Here is a 17,657-nt window from a genome sequence, read left to right as displayed (position 1 = left end):
AGTGATTAAATACAGTGTTTTTTTTTTGTTTTTTTATTTTACCATTTTGACTTGTCCTTCAGTTTCGGAGGCTGGTAGCCGCTCTTGGACATGAGAAACAGGACTCTGTAGGAAAAAAAAACAGTCCATGAGAATCTCTCTGTGTTTGTATTTATGTGCATGAATGCCATATATTCATGCACATCGCTGTCTGTCTCAGATCAGACTCACTTTATAAACTGAAACAATAGTGCAGTGCAACAATGCAGTGTGAAAAGTGAGGAAAGCAAAGCTGTCAGACAAATGTCTTGAAGTAAATAAAGGAGCGCACTCAGACGTGTGTCTGTGTGTGTGTGTGTTTACCGCAGCGGGTGTACATCAAACATCGGTGGCTGGAGCTCTGCAAGCTCTATGGCTGTGATACCCACTGACCAAATGTCACATAGTTCATTGTAGCCACCTTTAATTTCCACTGCTGCCACCTCTGGCGCCATCCTGAGGACAGGACAAGAACAGCAACAACTGAGTTTTGCTTCACAGATAATGTGTCACTAATATCCATCTATTTACACTACCCGTAATGCTCAAAGCTGCACAGAGACTGATCTCCGGGTTTTAACCTCACCAATATGGCGTCCCAATAAAGGACATTCGGCGGGCCAGGGTGGCAGTGATCTGAGCTGCAATACCAAAGTCAGCTGCACAACATAGGAAACAAAAAGGATAAATATCAATCACAATAACCAATCACTCAATTTTACTAAAAAAACCATATTAACAAGACAGGTTCCTGTGAATCCTGAGTGACTCTTTGGATTAATGTTAAAATCATGGTCTTGATTTCAGTGAGTTTGAGACTTTTCTTTGATATCAGCCCTTTCAAACTTTAAAACTTTACATAGCATTAAAACCAAATGTACAATAGTTGTATTTACCAGATGAATCTCAATTGAATGACATAATTATGAGACGAGTACAGCCCCTCACATATAGCTTTCCCAGCAGAACAAAAGATCTCTACAATCAGCACAGTTTACAGATTAGTGTCACTTATTCTGACCAAATGTCTCCCCTTCTGATCCTGAGATATGACATGTTGGGTAATGGCCAGAACAGAGTTTTTGCAGGAAGGTGACCTTCAACCTTTTGGATTTAAAATGTCATTACTTCATCATCTTATGCTATATGACATTTGTGTGAAATCTTGTCACAAACTAAGAAAAAAACATGAGGTCACAGGGACCTTTGACTACCAAAATCTGATCAGTTAATCATTGAGTCTAAGTGGACTCGTGCCAAATTTGAGGGAATCACCTCAAGGCCATCTTGAGATATTGCACTCAGAAGAATGAGACAGACTCAAGGTCACAGTGACCTTGACCTTTGACCACCAAATTCTAATCAGTTGTTCACTGAGCCCAAATGGATGTTTGTGCCAGATTTGAGGAAATTCCCTGAAAATGTTCTTGACATGCTGTGTTTAGGAGAATTTTACATACAAGGTCACAGTGACCTTGACCTTTGACCTCTGACCACCAAATTCAAAGGATTTCATCTATAAGTCTAAGAGGACTTTGTGCCGAATTTAAAGAAAATCCCTGAAGACGCTATATTCAGCTACTGTATTCACAAGAATAGGATGGATAACCCGAAAACATGACCAATGCAAACTTAAGACTATTTAAGACTTTTAATATCCAGTGCTTAAATAAGTAAATTTAGGATATTTTAAGACTTTTAAGGAGCTGCAGACACCCTTACATTATTTCTTTCTTTCTTGATAAAAAATATCACTCAAAGTGTTGTATTCATGGGAACATCATATCAAGACACTAAAAGTAAAGAATTTTACTTGTGAATGAAACATTTTGCAGCTAAATTTTAAGTGTTGGATTCGGACCAACATAAAACTGCAGCGACCCATTTCAGTCTTTAAATCACATTGAAATGAGACAGCTGAGATGTCTCAATTGGGTCTTCGCTCTTGCAGCGAGTGACTCATCTTAACCACACCGGAGCAGCGCAGAGCAAACATCCACCTACCCAGCTTGACCTTGCCCTGATCGTTGAGGAGAATGTTGGCACCCTGGTGGCAAAAGAGGGTGAGAGAAACATCAATACAGACACAACAAGAGAATCATCTCATCAGACAAAGACTCTCCTTTACCCACTCACTGATCTTTAGCTAAACCCACACAAAACCTGTTAACTCTAAAGGTTAAAAGTTCATTTGATCGGCTGGTTGTTGTAGTGTGCACAATATCTTCTTTTTACTATCCTCTGCATTACCCTCAGTCAGTAAGATTTACTCAGTGGTGGAACTATTCAGATCCTTTACTTAAAGATATCTGTGCAATGCAGAATTTTCCTAAAAAAATATCCCAAAAAATGTGTGGACTCAAACTGATGTAATACCCCTCAATAATCACTTATAACCCCTAGAGGTGTGTGGTGGTGTGTTTTCTGTCAAAATTGCCCTGTCTGTATTTTTTCATAGTGTTCTGTGTTTGGAATGGTTGTGGCATCGGCCCAACACATCACTCAGCTGAGGCTGAGACTTAAGATGTCAGACCGCAAGCAGCAGACATCAAAGAGCAGGCTGTTTTCATGCACTGTTTACATGTTTTCCTATGGAAAGTAATGCACCAAGATTCATACCAGTCCGTTCTCTCTCCGAAAGTGTCAAATTGCACTGCTCTGTCAGTGCATTTGGTGTACAAGCCCGAAACCAAAAGCCACCTTCTGCACCCAACACGGCTCGACAGTGTCAGGTAAGAATATGGTCGGACAGAGCAGGTGTTATTGTATGCTGGTGGATGGCCAGAGGGCACCGGGCACATCCACATACAACATGCATGGGCGACGTCACCTGAGAATGCAATCGGACGGAACTGGTCACGTGCATATGAAACACTTAAGGACAGTGTCACTCAATAAAGCTGCTGCTAACAACATAATACAAACAGCACAAGTGCAAGTGACTTGGAGTGTGGAGTTCATTTCCCATGTGAATGTACGTGCGTTATTTTTCTACACCTTACCATGTGCCCTTTTTTGCCTAAACCTAACCATCCGTGACTTTGCTGCGTAATACTAACCATTGTGACGGCCCGCACTGTAAGCATAAAGACCATCACGTCATCTCACCATGTGTATTTGTTGACATCAACATAACAGCATCCAGGAGCTTAAACAGCTGATGCAGAAAGATACCTAAAACATCATGAGTAGACCTGGAAGGTCTCTGAAAGAGTGGCACCATGTGACGAGTTGGGATGAGAACATGGTGTTCGCACAGATCCCAGGTATATGAGCCCATAATCTCCGCATGACCAACGGAAAATGCTGGATTGGGTATGGCCGCATTCCAACATGTTCTCATCCCAAGACCTCACGTTGCCACTTTGCAGTGGACTTCCACATCAACATATTACGTTCTAGGAATCCTTCTGCTTCTGCTGTTGATGCTCCAGGATGTCAATAAGATGATGTCAACAGAAGCACATGGTAAGATGACGCTGCACTCGGTCATGTTAAGGCAACAAATGCACATGGCAATGAATGCGGGGACGTCAACAAACACACATGCTGCCATGAATGGTTAGGATAAGGGAAGGAGGCACATAGAAAGGTGTAGAAAAGAAACATCACATTCAGATGGGAAGCAAATTACGGACTTCTGCATGAAAGTCCGGGATTTGTTGGATCCATCCAGCCCCGCCCCATCCACCCTGTAGGAGGCTTCGCACTCCTCATATTACATCATTGATGGCAGCATTTAAATCTGATGCCATCTTTATGCGTTTCATGCGCACATAACAGGTTACATCCACCCACGTTGTTAAGTGACCCCTCCTGTGTGTGTATTATGCCGTCTGGCCATCAGGTGGCGTATAATAACATGGCGACCAGCTCTGTCAAGCCGCGTTCTCACTTGATGAAGTCCAGCAGCGCTTCATGCAGATGCAAAAGGTGGTTTTTGCCATCAGGATCTTACACCAAAAACACTGTCAAAGCAACAGTATTTGTCAACTTTGTAATGAGAACAGGCTGGACTTTACCCTGGAGACACATGTTCAGAACCGTTGACTGCTTCTTTTCCTAACATTTGTAACTTTTCAATAATAAGAAGAATACAACGTCATTCATAAGACACTAATTCAAGGATGAGGTGCGTTGACTGGCCGATGACTGAGCATTGAAAAATAATTGATTTCTGGTAAATAGTTTAACATTTGCAAAAAGTAAGCAATGTTGATGATATTTAACATTGGAAAGTTGGCCGAAATTCAAGTTCAGGTATCAGTTTTACGAAGGCAAAAAATGGTATTGTGACATCTCTAGTTTTTCCAAAAGTAAACTTCCAACAACAAGAGGAGTGAACAAAAACGCAGAATAAAAATCAGACATGGTTACCTTGATGTCTCTGTGGATTTTTTTCTGTGCATGCAGGTAATCCAGGCCCTGCTCACACACACACGCACATACACACACGCACGCGTGCACACACACACACACACACACACACACACACACACACACACACACACACACACTAACACATCATCATAAAATTGACATAAAACCCACTTTGGCAATTAAGAGAGAAAAAAGTAAAGAATTAAGGGAATAATATGCGAAAATGTTTTTTTTTGTGTGCCTTCAATATTATTACCAACAGTCTCAGATCATTAACCCTCTGAAACCAAAGCAAATTGGTTTGACTTATTTCAAATACGTGGTTAGAAAGCAATGGGCAACTTAACAAGACAGGGCCCAAAAAATAGGATATTTTTTAATTTATTTATTTATTTTTTTAGTAATCTTTTTTTTTCCTCTTGATTTTTTAAACTAATTATTGGGTTACTTTCTTATCACATTTTAATAATTTCTTGCAGTTTTCAGGACAGTTGCACATAGCCATTTTCCTTATGTTTTTGAAAGAAACCAAATCAATTTGCATAGGCTTCAAAGGGTCAAGAATACAATCTGAGTTAATAATTAACAATCAGTGTGGCTTTACCTGCAGCATCTCCCTGCAGATGTAGGCGATCTGTGGCTCAGATAGAGGGCCGGTCACTGTGGAACACATTTTACTTTTAATAATTCAATGTGATGATAATTCACAGCCTACACAGTGCAGTGCATGACCAGAAATGATCAATCGAGGTTCAGTCAGTGCATTGAGCGTTGAAAGGTGATTTGAATGTTGTTTAGCATTACATAACTGAGGACTGGAATATTTTATTCAGACTTAGAGGAGGATCCATTTTGTAGATTTGGAGATGAAAACATTTAACTGAGCAGCTTTACTGTAGAAAGGCACAGAGAAACAGGGCCCTGTTATGTCTGCCATCAGCGGGAGCATTTATTGGTGCGGTGCAATGTTGTGCATTCTGGTAGATGTAGGTTTTCTTGAGCAATGCCGCAGTCGTTTTTCTCGGTTTTCTCTGCTCATGTATCACCGATTAAAAGAGGATATGCATCTTTCTACTGCAGAGAGAGTCTAGTTTCATTAAATTTGTGAGCCCTGAGCCATTTTTGACCATTTTTTGGTCCGCTTGGATTTATTGTCTAACAAAGATTCTATAATATCAACCACATAATGTCAAGCTATAAACATCATCGTATTCAGGACAAGCTGAGCGATAATAATATTTGTGCTGCAGTGATGCCACTTGAATGTAAAAACTGTGATAAGACCATAAAGACCAATGAAAAACAAAATGAAAATTAAATCTCATATTTTTACTGAAATAACACACAGCAATACAGTTGTTTTGTTCCCTATAACAGTTCCCCTAAGTGTCGGGACTCAGAGAGTACAAAAACATCAGAAGGTATGTAGTTTAAAAATTATTTAAATTTCTCCCAAAAAAGTTCAAACATTTTGTTCCCACTTTATGTGTGTGGCATTCCGATCACATCGAGTGGCATTGAAACAGCACAGTCACTAGTTTTTGGCAGAAAAGAAAAGTAAGAAGCTACAATTTATAGTTCAAACTTTAATTAAATTATTTATGCACATTTTTTGTCGACAAGCTGGGCTTAGACCATGTTTCCAGCTGTGAAAGATTATTAAATGAATGCTCTGGAATGAGAAGTACAAAATTCTGTCATAGCGGAGTAGAGTATGAAGTAGTAGACACTGAAAATACTCAGTAAAGTACAAGTACCACAAAGATGCACTTGCATAGTACTAAAGTGAATGTTGCCACCGCTGCTGAGACAGAACTTGAGCCTCAGATGAATTAAAACTCACTCACCGTGGTAGACATCCTGCAGGGAGCCTCCTCCACAGAACTCCATACAGATCCACAGTTTATTAGCTCTGCAGATAAAAGGGGAGTTAAGATAAGTTAACTTCTGTATCTGAGATGAACAAGAGGAGACGCAGAGACAGACGGCTCACCGTATGTAGCTGCCATAATAAGCCACAATGTTGGGATGTTTGCAGCTCTTCACTATGATGATTTCCTGCTGGATGATCGAGAAATCATCCTCTGAAAGACAGAGAAAACATGATTATTATTTTTATCATCTTTTAATGGCAAGATAGCAGCTGCAATCACTTTTTGACTAGATTAAAATAGAATTTTATGCATTGAATTGGCCCTTAAAAGGTATTTACATTGGTCAAATAAAACCCCCAAGAATTAAATCTAGTCATTTTGAGGTTGAAAATTGCATTTTATTTGTTGCATTGGTCTTTTAAAGGTATTTACACAGGTAAAAAGGGACTGAGTGGGCTATAATCTGTCAAATACATTCACTGTGAATGAAATGTAATCCTTTTGAGGCAAAACCAACTTTTCTGAGGTAAGATAACAACTGCAATCACTTTCTGGAAAGTTGAAAATGGCATTTTATTTGTTGCATTGGCCTTTTAAATGTATTGAAACAGGTAAAAGAGGACTAAGTCAGCTACAGTCTGTCAAATATATTCACTATGAATGAAATCAAGCCATTTTGAGGCAAAAAACAGCTTTTTAGTGACAAGATAGGAGCTGCAAACACTTTTGGCAAGTAAGAAATTGCATTTTATTGGTTGCATTGGTAGTTTAAAGGTATTTTCACAACTAAAAAAGGACTGGGTGAGCTACAGTCTGTCAAATATATCACTATGAATGAAATCAACTCATTTTGAGGCAGAAACAACCTTTTAGAGACAGGATAGGAGCTGCAATAACTTTTTGGCAGGTTTCTATGTGTTGTATCTGCTCTTCAAAGGTATTCCAACAGGTAAAGGGAGGTAAAAAGGACTGGAGTGGTTATAATCTGGGGCAAAGAGCAGGTAATATAATGCAGGCTCATAAGGATAATAGCAGACAAAACCTTTATTTTTACATTACCCATCCGTATTGTCTATAATCACGTAAATGTCATGCCTAAACAAACTATAAATCGCAAACACATGAAAATTAGGTTTCAAGAAACATTAAAGTTTTGCAAAGACATACCTCTACTCTTACCACGGACATAAAGATATGTGTATTTACATGCTACAACTGTTTGATCCATGTGAGAGCAGCTGAAGACGTGAATACTGTAATATAATAGAGTAAAAACGCGAACCAGGAACAGTTTTTACTGCTTTTGCTTTTCATATTTTACACATTACTTGAGTAAATACACTAGGCTGGAAACGTGTCCATTAAAATGAGAAACATTTAGATATACTTCTCACCTGGTTCCATCTTGATGACCTTCAGGGCCGCCAGCTCTCCATTCTGCTTGTTACGTGCCTGAACACACAAAGACACATGTACAGGATGTTAAATTTAGACTTTGCAGTCAGTTATTGGCAGTGTGGAAGAAGTACTTACAGCTTACATGTAGCAAAACTACAGTGTAAAATACTCTGTCAGTAGTATAAGTGTTAGACACATCGTTCAACAAAGAATTGAAAAACAGGGTAAAATCTTGATAAACTGTAGAAAAGTCTGTCTGTGTTTATAAAAAGCAAAATCTTAACTGCTATAATTGTTATATATGTTATTATTTGATGTTTATTCGCACAAATTATTAATTTGATTTATTTTCATTAATATTGATTTGTTGTTTTACTAAAATTACACTGGAACTATGTTTATAACACTGTCTGGAACATGTTTACATACTATGTTGTGTATGTAAACGCTCATGTATCACCTTAGAGCGTGCACACTGCTCGCCTGAGCAGCATTTTTTTTTTTTATTTTATTATTTATTTATTTATTTATTAATTGTTTTTTTTTTTTAATTATTATTTATTTATTTATTTATTTTTAATTTTAATGAGATAGTCTTTTAAGTGGTATGTGGTGCATTAAAACCGAGGAGATGGGTTGTTATGAACTGACATTGTGTCCCCTTTCCTCTACCTAAACTAGTGTGTTGTGCATTAAAAAAAAGGTGATGTGCCACCTGAAAACAGTCCAGAGCGGGGGATTTTGGGTGGGGTGGGGTGGAGGGGACCACAGGCCATGGCCCAGCAAGCGTGACCCAGCAGGGACCAGAGTAGTAATTAGTAAGTATAAATAAATAAATATATATATATAAGTATAGTAAGTAAGTATATATAAGTTTATAAATATTAATAAATGTTAATCATGTGAATCATAATAGTTATAGTAATAACGATAGTTGTATCAATTACCCCCCCCCCCCCCCCCCCCCCCCACCCCCCAAATAAATAAATAAATAAATAAATAGATAAAATAAACAAACAAATATATAAATATTGATCACAATGAATGGGAGTGAAGGTTACAGAGGCTGTAGTAATTGATGTAATAATAGCTTGTTGTAGGTGATGATTGTAAGAAAGTGATGAATGGTTGCCAGATAGTGTCATGATTATTGTCGGAGGAGTTTGTATTTTCTAAGGAGATATAACAGTTTGTAAATATGTGTCCAGTGGTTATTGGTCGTCAGGCAGAAGAAGAAAGATAAAAATAAATAAATATATGCATTGGTGGTAATTACTAAGGATGGGAATGAAGGTGTCAGAGATCTGGGGCGGATGATGTGACTGGTTTGTGGCAGGTTATGATTGTAAAAAAGTGATGAATGATAGCCAGGTAGGGTTATGATCATTGTCAGAGGAGTTTGTACTTTCTAAAGAGATGTAGTCTGTGAGCAGGTTTTTCCAGTGTGTGATGTGTATGGAGTTCCGAGACTTCCAGTTCATGAGGATAGTTTTCTTGGCGACAGTCAGCGCCACTAGAAGTAAACGGGTGTGTGTGTTGTCAAGTTTTAATGTGGATACGTCTCCTAATAAACAGAGGGAAGGGGAAAGTGGGATGTGGCAGCCCATAATCTGGGATAAAGTTTTTCTGTGATGTTTCTCCAGAAGCGGTGAACAGGTGTGCAGTGCCAGGTTGCATGAATGTAGGTGTCAGTGCATTTTAGTGAGCAGTGTGAACAGTTTCCAGAGGCTGAGAAGCCCATTTTTTGCATTTTGTGTCCAGTCAGATGAGTTCTATGGAGGATTTTGTATTGTATGAGTTGTAAATTGGCATTTGTTGTCATGAAGAAAATGTTCTGGCAGATTTGGGGCCAGAAGTCAGCATCAGGAGTAATGGAGAGATCAGTTTCCCATTTTTCTGAAGGTATGGAGGGTGATGTATCGGCCTGTGATAACAATTTGTATATTTTAGATAAGAGTTTTTTTGAGGAAGAGATGTTAATGAATGTAGAGGCTGAGGGGGGGGGGGGGTCTAAGTTTATATTCTTGTTTTTCATTGTTGATTGGATGGATGATGAAACCTGTAGATATTGTAGAAATTGATGGCTCCTGATGCCGAACTTCTGGACCAGGAGGGGAAATGGAACCAGGATGTTATTGTTGAAGATATGTTTGAGGTGAGTAATCCCCTTGTCTACCCAAGTGCTGAAATATAGTGATTGTTTATTGCTGATGAAGTCCGGGTTATGCCAGATCGGGGTGAAAAGTGAAGGTGCCAGAGTGGAGTTAGTAATGTTGTAGAATTTCCACCAGGCTGTCAGAGCTGATGATATTGTGGGGTTTTGGAAAAGGGGTGTTTTTTGATAGTTTGACTGAGGAATGGTAAATCTGAGATATGGATGTCTTTGCTAACTGTTTGTTCTATGTCTAACCAAATGCTATCTGACTGAGTGGGGTGGGTCCATTTGTAGATGTATTGAAGTTGATTTGCTAATGAATAATATTGAAAATTTGGAGCATTGAGTCCGCCTAATCTTTTTGATTTTTGAAGAGTGGCCAGTTTAATTCGTGGGGGTTTATTTTTCCAGTAAAATTTGTTGATGGATGAATCGAGCGAATGAAACCAGGTGAGAGGTGGATGAGTGGGGATCATTGAAAGGAGATAATTGATTTTGGGGAGGATTGTCATTTTGACTGTTGCTATTCTGCCTAGAATGGATAGTGGGAGGTTCATCCATCGTTGGAGATCATCTTGAATTGTTTTTTGTAGTGGAGTGAAATTCAAGTTGGTCAACTCTGACAGCCTGGGGGAAATGTGGATGCCTAAATAAGTGATGTGACTTGTGCAGAAGGGGATGGGTGTTGTAAGGGCTGCCACATCTGGACTGTTGGTGCTTAATGGCAGTATGGAGGATTTGTTCCAGTTTATTGAGTAGTCAGAGAGAAGAGAGAATGATTTGATGACCCTGATTACTTCTTGTAATGATGTTTGTGGATTCTCAATAAAAAGTAATATATCATCTGCATACAGGCTGATTTTATGGTGCATGTTGGGGGTTTGGATTCCTGTGATGAGGGGGGTTCTGACGGATGGCTGCTGCTAGGGGTTCAATGAAAATGGTGAACAGAGAGGGAGAGAGTGGGCAACCTTGCCTGGTCCCCCTGTGAAGAGTGAAGCTTTGTGAAGTTTGCCCGTTAGTAATAACTGTGGCTGTAGGTGAGGTGTAAAGTGTTCTAATCCAGTTAATAAATGATTCCCCAAAGCCAAAACTGTGGAGGGTGTGGATGAGGAATGACCAATTAACTCTGTCGAAGGCTTTTTTCTGCATCTAAGGTGGCTATGATTGAATTATGGTTATGTGTGGTTGAATGGTGCATTATATTGAATAGTCTGCGTGTGTTATTGGCTGAGTTTCTTCCTTTGATAAATCCTGTTTGGTCCGGGTGAATAATGAATGGAATTATTTTTTCTAATCTGTGGGAGAGTGCTTTGGTGATAATTTTTATGTCGACGTTGAGGAGTGAGATGGGACGGTAACTTGAAGGCAGGGTGGGGTCTTTGTTTGGTTTGAGAAGGAGTGAGATGGATGCTGTATTCATGTTGGATGGAAGTCTGGAGTTTTGTTGTATTTCAGTTAACATTCTATGGAAAAGTGGAGCTAGAATGGACCAGAAGTGTTTGTAGAACTCAGCAGGGAAGCCATCAGGACCGGGTGCTTTATTGTTAGGCATGCTATTGAGGGCAGATTGGATTTCTTCAGTTGATAGGGGTGTGTCTAATGTGTTTTTTTGTTCAGGGGAGAGTTGGGGTAAATTGAGGCTGGTGAGAAATGGTCTGATGTCTTCTTCCTTAGGGTTGTTATCTGAGGAGTACAGGTTGGCATAAAATTCTCTGAATATTTGATTTATTTCATTGGGTGAGTTTGTTGACTTCCCTGCTGAGTTCATGATGGTGGAGATTGTGGATTTTTCCTTATTTCTTTTGATTTGGTTTGCGAGATATTTACCGGATTTGTTATTGTGGTGGAAGTTTTCCTGTCGGAGTCTGCTGATCATGAAGTTAGTTTTTTTATTCAGGATTTCATTTATTTCTAGTTTATATTGTTTTAATTTCTTCTTTTTGTCTTCTGTTAGGTTGGTTGCATTGATGGATTCTAGCTGTTTGATTTTTTCTTGAAGTTCAGATTCTTGTTTGTTTTCTTTCTTTTTCTTACACTTTTCTTACATACCTCTACTCTTACCACGGACATAAAGATATGTGTATTTACATGCTACAACTGTTTGATCCATGTGAGAGCAGCTGAAGACGTGAATACTGTAATATAATAGAGTAAAAACGCGAACCAGGAACAGTTTTTACTGCTTTTGCTTTTCATATTTTACACATTACTTGAGTAAATACACTAGGCTGGAAACGTGTCCATTAAAATGAGAAACATTTAGATATACTTCTCACCTGGTTCCATCTTGATGACCTTCAGGGCCGCCAGCTCTCCATTCTGCTTGTTACGTGCCTGAACACACAAAGACACATGTACAGGATGTTAAATTTAGACTTTGCAGTCAGTTATTGGCAGTGTGGAAGAAGTACTTACAGCTTACATGTAGCAAAACTACAGTGTAAAATACTCTGTCAGTAGTATAAGTGTTAGACACATCGTTCAACAAAGAATTGAAAAACAGGGTAAAATCTTGATAAACTGTAGAAAAGTCTGTCTGTGTTTAAAAAAGCAAAATCTTAACTGCTATAATTGTTATATATGTTATTATTTGATGTTTATTCGCACAAATTATTAATTTGATTTATTTTCATTAATATTGATTTGTTGTTTTACTAAAATTACACTGGAACTATGTTTATAACACTGTCTGGAACATGTTTACATACTATGTTGTGTATGTAAACGCTCATGTATCACCTTAGAGCGTGCACACTGCTCGCCTGAGCAGCACTTGTTAGGCGCTTCGGAGCTGCGTCTCAGCTGCAGCACATCTACAGAAACAGTGCCTCAGTGTTTTTTACGCGACACTCGCATTTTTTGACTCTATACCACTTTATACTGCAGTTTAAAGTCTCTCTCTGTCACAGAGATGAGGAAACACAAAGATGTCTGTTTTACCTCAACTTCTTTGCTTCCCTTTCAAAACAAAAGCCCTCTGACTGTGTCTCTGTGGACAGAATGCCATTAGCTGCTGATACAATGCATTTTATTTTGAAACATTTACAGGATGGGGTTGTCAGCTGTGCAGGAGCTTGTATAACTTCATAAATGAGTGGAATATGTACTTATAAATATGAAAGTACAGCACTCATATCAAGTTAGAGTGTGCACACTGCTCGCCTTAACAGTGCCTGTCAGGCGCGTCTGAGCTGCGTGTCAGGTGTAGCACATCTAGAGAAACAGTGGCTTGCCGTTTTTTTACACGTGATGCTCGTTTGTTGACTCTATACCACTTTATACCATGGTTTAAAGTCTCTCTATGTCACAGAGATGAGGAAATACAAAAAGATAAATGAGTGGAATAAGTGCTTATAAATATGAAAATACAGCACTCATATCAGCAGACAGTGGTTTACCTTAAGGCCCAGTTAAGGCTGGACTATTTTGATGCAGAAAGATTGTACTTGTTATAATTATTTCTGTTAGAGAAAAGTTATAGTGTTATTCAAATTGCATTAACTTTACTGTAAAATGTTTTGTTGGACTGCTAGATTTGAGGTTTGTTACTGTAACAAAGACTAACTGTTTTGTTACTCCTCCTAAGAGTGTCTTGAATTTTACATTGTTTTATTTATTTTGCTGTTGGATTGCTACATGTAGATTGCACTACATTCTTTTTACTTGTGTGGAACAAGCTCTTGCATTAATTTTATTTTGGAGAGACTTTATATCAGACTGTAAAACACAGATTACCAGTTAAGACCGGGCTATTTGTTGTTGGGGAATAATGCCCTGCAGTGTATTACAAGTTTTAAAATGTTATTTTCAATAAATTTGTTGTTATAATAATTAGGTAATAAAAATCAATGAAAAAAATAATCGATAGATTAATCAATTAATCAAAAAAATAATCAATGGATTAATCTTTAAAAAAAATAATCGTTAGGTGCAGCCCTACTAAAAGTACATCAACATCGTAATACACTACTTAGTTTTTTGGTTTGTTTTTTTTCCAGAACATTATATAATCTGAGAGCCAGCAGAGCTCCATTTGCATGTTTTCTGTCCAGATCAGTGGAGTGCAACAAACAGCCCAGCACACCACTCTGTGGCATTAAGGAGACACACACACACGCACACACACACGCACGCACGCACGCATGCACGCACGCATGCACACACACACACAAGCACGCACGCACGCACACACGCACAAACATTATGACCTTTAAAAGTGTGATACCAGAAAATGGTGTCACTTCTCTTTGCTTATTCACACTATTTATAAACAGAAACCATGAAGGCAACTTTCTTCACACACTCAGTGGTGTCCAAAGCAAAAAAACTTAAACTTAAAAAAACTTTTCACATAAACCTGAAAATAATCAGAATATTTGAAAATTAAAAACAACATTTAAAAACACAAAAACAGGGTCATGACATACATGATGAAGAGGAATATTTCAGATCCTGCACAATCTAATGGTAAGCAAGCAAGTTTAAGCATATTTGTAGCACTGACCGACTTAACTTTGCACAAAAGGTCAAATTTTAGAACTAAGTGAAAGTGCCAGAAGTCAAATTGTTATTCTAAGCAAATGAGAGCTTTCTCAGTGTCAGATCATGGCCAGACTAAATATTCATACGGGGCAGTGAACAGGACTTTAAAACTTTTGCAAGACTTCTGTGGCTCAGGAGAGTGGGTCGTCCATGATCCCTGGCACATTGTTATGCTGATATTACTATTTGTTATTAGAAAAAAAAAACCCAACTTGTTACATTTGAAAAAAATGCAAAATACTATAGAAGTACCAGTGGTCTCAGGATTTTGGAACCTACTGTAAATATTATCTAAATGGGTCTAAGCTGCCTTTCCGACTGTTTTGTACTAAAGCTGTTGTTAATATAGTGCTGTTGTGAATGAAAGTCTCTTAATGATACATTACATTAAAGCTGAGAGAAGGACACTCCATGTCAAACACTAAAAACTACCATAACATGCTGCTGTAAAAATGGTGTAGCCCAGTGACATTCAACTTACCGCCGACGGGCAAAATCTGACTCCTGATAGGGTGCTGGGTGGCTCCCAACCATTTTCTAGTTACCAATAATAATAAAGTCATTCACACTGGACATTATCTTTGTAATTTCAGTATACATAAAGTGGCAGAGTGCATAGAACAGCATCAAAATAGAGCTTATTAACAAAAAAGTGCCAGTGGAGGATCAACTGCACCACCCAACAGAGGTCCTAGTTAAGCCCCTAGTGCTGAACCCTAGCAACAATCTAAAATGTTAGAAATACTGTACAATAACAGAAATGTCTTTAAAACATAGAAAAACATCCTGAAATCCTAAAAACAATGTAAAATCCTAGAAATGTCTTAAAATCTGAGAAATGTCCTAAAATCCTAGAGGCATGTATGGGGCTGCTGTGATTGGCCCCAGGCCTCCTGTCATTTAGTACAAGAAGCCTCCAAGCAAAGAAAGTTAAGTGTCACTGATAGAGACTCTACCTCTATTAATCACACTACTGATGCTTTACTTTTTTTATTGTCTCTAAATGCGTCTTTATAGTTTCTGTTTATTTATATCTTCTTTTTTTTCCGTCGCTTTTACTCTTAACAGAGTATCTCTACACTGCGGTATTGATATTTTTTACTCAAAGGTAAAGGAGGCGAGTACTTCTTCCACCACTGTAAATACAAGACTGTAGTTCTGACACAACAGCCCACCTGTTTCACTGAGAGGAAATACCCATTCACATTCTGTCCCCCGTGAAACACACGACAGTCAGACATGTCATCAGTCAGCAAGGCCAGGACTGGTCGAACACAGAGACAACGGAAACTCCACTGTCTCAGAGAGAGACTTTCAAAAACATGACACACGAGTATCTCAGCAGCAAATATCTTCAAAAGAGCAAATACGTTTCAGCTGGAAAGTATTATGATCATCAAAGGACAAACCGCCAAGTCATCACATACACTGTTTTTAGATTCACTGTTATCACCGAAATGTCATATCATCTCATATTCCTCATATTTCATGAAATGAACAGGATGTTTTTGGTTTTAAGATGCTAATTAAATGAAAACCATGCAAACGAAAATAAACGGCTTTTAACGAAAAGACAGCCGGCGGCCTCCTGCGCTGTCAAAACGCTACTTTCATTTTGGCAGAAAATCAAATGAAAACCCATCATGGAAGCTCCACAGTCGGACGCATGTTAGTGTTGGCGATGGTCCACCCTCTGAGTTTGAAATGGCACAGTGGAAAGTCGGAGTGTTGAGGAGGACGGTCATAAACAACTTGTTTTCATTTGAGAGACATAAACCAACACCTATAACGCTAACCATTTCGCTGCCTGATCATAACTTTTTCCCTTTGTGATATTTAGTTTTAGTTTTGAGGTATCTATGGTATGGAGTTGAATTAAACTTTGTTGTGCTCGCCAGCACATTCTCACTCCTAACTCACCAAATACAGATGCCTCAACAGCCCTATGTGTCACACTATAGTCGCATTTACACTGTTCAAGGCGGGAATATCACGCCGCTTTGCTGCCTCGTCATTCTGTATAAAGCGTCCGATCACAGAAAGGATAGACAGAGAGGTCTCTGGAGTTAGTATGAGCACTGAAACAAGCTCTACGTAAAACGTAAAGTCAGAAACGTGAGCATGGGCGGCACGAGTGTGACATTTTTGAAGACATGTTTATGTGCTCGACCCACTGCGGGAGATTTAAAAAGCAACTGTTGGCACAACAGCTAATAGAAAGAAGAAGAACAGCAGCTGTCAATTTCCACAAACTGAAAAAACAATGAGGTTCAGGAGCGGCTTAACCTCCAAACAGAGGATGAGATCAGCAAAACGGGAGCAGCTTGGCAATAACTTAATTGCAAATTGCAAGAAATTACTAGATTTGGAAAATTAGTTTTTTAAAAATAAATTATATTTATATATATAATCATATATTTGAAATTATTTTAAAATAATTATTATAATTTTTAAGAACTTTTTAAGTTATTTCCTGTTTTGTACTTCTTTGAGTTTTTTTTCCTGTCATTTGTAAGTAATTTTCATATATTTCTTCAGGGTTTTTTTGGCAATTTTTTGGGTTATTTCTTCAAAATTTGTCATTGCCTTTTCCCTGTGTTTTTGAAGGAAATCATGCCAATTTGCTTGTTAACTTCAAAAGGGTAAATTAAAATATAGTGACTCAAAAAGTGCTTGACCAAACAGCTGCGCACAACGTTAAAGGGATATTTTACAGTTCTTTGCAGTTCATGCACATGCTGCCTCAAGACACAAAGACATGAATTACATGCGTATTAAAGCAGCTAAAATTCTGATTGGTTATTTTTAAATAACTTGCTCATTTCACAAATTAGTGTTGACAGAAAAAGGTGTTTTCTGTAGGTACACGACAGCACACAACTTCAATAACTGTCTGATGTGTTTCTGAAAAAGTTTAGTCATGTTTATCGTTAGAGAGCACATTACATGTACCTGTAAAGTACCTTGTTGGACATTATTACACAACACTTATAGTTAACACGGTTCATAGCAGGTAAAGACTTGCTTCTGGGAAGCAGCAGAACCTGTTTATAGTGCAGCCAAACCTTAAGTTCAGTTGAGACCAACGCAAGCATTTAGTGTTTGAAAGGTATGTAAGATAATGAAAGCAACAATGACAATGGAAACTCCCACACGAGTGAGGGTATGTTAGTGTGTCAGGGAGTGTAACATTACAGAGGTCACTGGGAGGAAAGACGCCCCGCAAGTAAACAACTAAACACAAACACGAGGTGGACGTCACAGTGGAAGCCGCAGAAACGTTTCCA

The 17,657-nt window shown here is 38.5% G+C and overlaps 1 pseudogene; it reads right to left on the bottom strand.

The window, feature by feature from the left end:
- The window catches only part of LOC121942946, a 49,635-nt pseudogene that overhangs the window by 18,841 nt on the left and 13,137 nt on the right, over positions 1 to 17,657 (bottom strand).

This window comes from Plectropomus leopardus, chromosome 5 (genome assembly GCF_008729295.1).
Source record: "Plectropomus leopardus isolate mb chromosome 5, YSFRI_Pleo_2.0, whole genome shotgun sequence".
NCBI lineage: Eukaryota > Metazoa > Chordata > Actinopteri > Perciformes > Serranidae > Plectropomus > Plectropomus leopardus.
The sequence above is the reverse complement of the archived record's forward strand: the minus strand, read 5'-3'. Positions and strand labels throughout refer to the sequence as shown.